Below are 2,285 nucleotides of genomic sequence, written 5' to 3' on the forward strand. Positions count from 1 at the left end.
TGTTGTTGTTGTTGCTGTTGTTGTTGTTGTTGTTGTTGTTTGTGATAATATATCGATGAATTATGCATCCTATCAATTAATTCAGTAATTTCTTGCCCATTAATAATTGGATGACGTATTGGGTAATTATTTATTGAGGTACTAATATTATTAATCTTATTATATGATTGTTTCCATGGTAATGATTGCGCAAAAGGATGATTAATCTTATCCTGTTGTTGTTGTTGTTGTTGTTGTTGTTGGACAGTTAAATGTGACCAATATATACAAATGATTGCAATTATCAATGAAGTCATAATAATCCTGAAAATGATAATAATGAATAAAATTAAGAATTCAATTTCAGTATGACTGATAACTTTTCATTCAATACGAATTTATGTTTTAAATTTTTAAATGAAAAATTAAAACAGACGAAGAAAAGAAGGAAAATAAAATGAAATTTATTTAGTTTTGTCTTACTATTAAGTAACAATTGGAAATGTGTTAAAAGGTATGTTTAATTTTCTTTCAGTAATTTATATTTAATAATTTCCAATAAATCTGACAATACATCGATTTGTGCTTTTTCTAATTTATGTTTTCAATTGATTTCAAAATTTATTGCTGCAAAACAAAAAAATGATTGTAATCAACTTCCAAAGCAAATTATACTTTTAATTAACATTTAATTAAATATAGCAAGAACGGAAGTAAATTTATGATATCAGTTTTGATGCAATTTAAATTAATTATTAAGAAAAAATTGAAAGAGAGAGAGGAAGAGAAAAAAAAATTAAATGTTATCAAATAATTTGATCATTACAAAGAAACGAACAAACAAAAGGATGAATGAATTGATATGATAAGTGAATGATATGAAATTGTCGGTTAGTTTTACTTGAAATGGAATTGAAATTCGGTCATTTAATGAAAGAAACCGTTTTGGTGAAATTTTATTTGATATAGACAATGCAAGCAATTGATTGAAGAAATAAATGATTGAAAGAGAAATTTGTGACCGAAATCAGGAATTCGCTTAATTATACTTTTGGCTGTTAATTATTTATCCTAAAATTAATTTATAAAAATATTTTTCTAACTATTTTTTCTTTTATCGTATGAATTATCAAGAATTTATAAAATAGTTGATATTGAAATAAACAAAATTTATTATCCGTCTATTGACAATTTTAGCAATTGGCTACATAATGGAACCACAAATAGTTGCATATGTTTAATACATATGACACGTGATCATGTGATTATACGTAACAACTCTTATCAAATAATCGAACAATTTTAATGATATTAATTAAACGATTGATATTATCATCCAGGAAATGAGATGGTCTAATTCTAATTAACAACAAAATTAACAACAACAAGGAAACATATGGTCTAATTAACAACAAGGAAACATATGTTATGTTTAATTTATTGCTATTATCGGTACTTAATAAATTTATTAATTTAATTAGAATCATTGCTAATTTTCTGTCCCAATATTTTATCATTTATTGAGTGCAAAAGTTGTAATATTGGAGTATGAAAACGAAAAAAGAAAACATTCCAGATGAAAAAGGGTGCCAAAGGATAAATCATGCAATCTTGAAATATTAATAACTTAATTATGAAATATTAATTAATCAAAATGATTGAACCGATAAAATTTCAAAATTTTTTTCCAATGGATATCTTTTAGGAAATCCCAAAATTCATGATAGGATTGAATTTTAATCACAGGACCTTAGATGAATGAATATACTAAAATACGAAATATGTATTGATTTATCTGTTAGGCGCATTCGACTTTCATAATGACAATAATGAAAATGCATGGATTGAATCGTTTTGAAATTGATATCTCTAAAATTGAATTTTATATGGATTTCCCTGGAAATTAATAATTTTCACTGCAACAACCTGTTATCTATAAAAATAATATAACAATGGAAGCAAAAAGCAATTATGAACATTATTCATGAGTATTTTGCTATTATTTACTATTTATTATTATTATTATTGTTACCATTATTACTATTGTTATTATCATCATCATTATTATTATTATTATTACTATTATTATTATTATTATTATTATTATTATTTACTATTACTGTCACTATTACTATTACTATTATTTTATTATTATTATTATTATTATTATTATTATTATTATTATTATTATTATTATTATTATTATTATTATTATTATTATTATTATTATTATTATTATTATTATTATTATTATTATTATTATTATTATTATTATTATTATTATTATTATTATTATTATTATTATT

Source organism: Loa loa (genome assembly GCF_000183805.2).
Source record: "Loa loa unplaced genomic scaffold supercont3.481, whole genome shotgun sequence".
In the NCBI taxonomy this organism is placed as follows: domain Eukaryota; kingdom Metazoa; phylum Nematoda; class Chromadorea; order Rhabditida; family Onchocercidae; genus Loa; species Loa loa.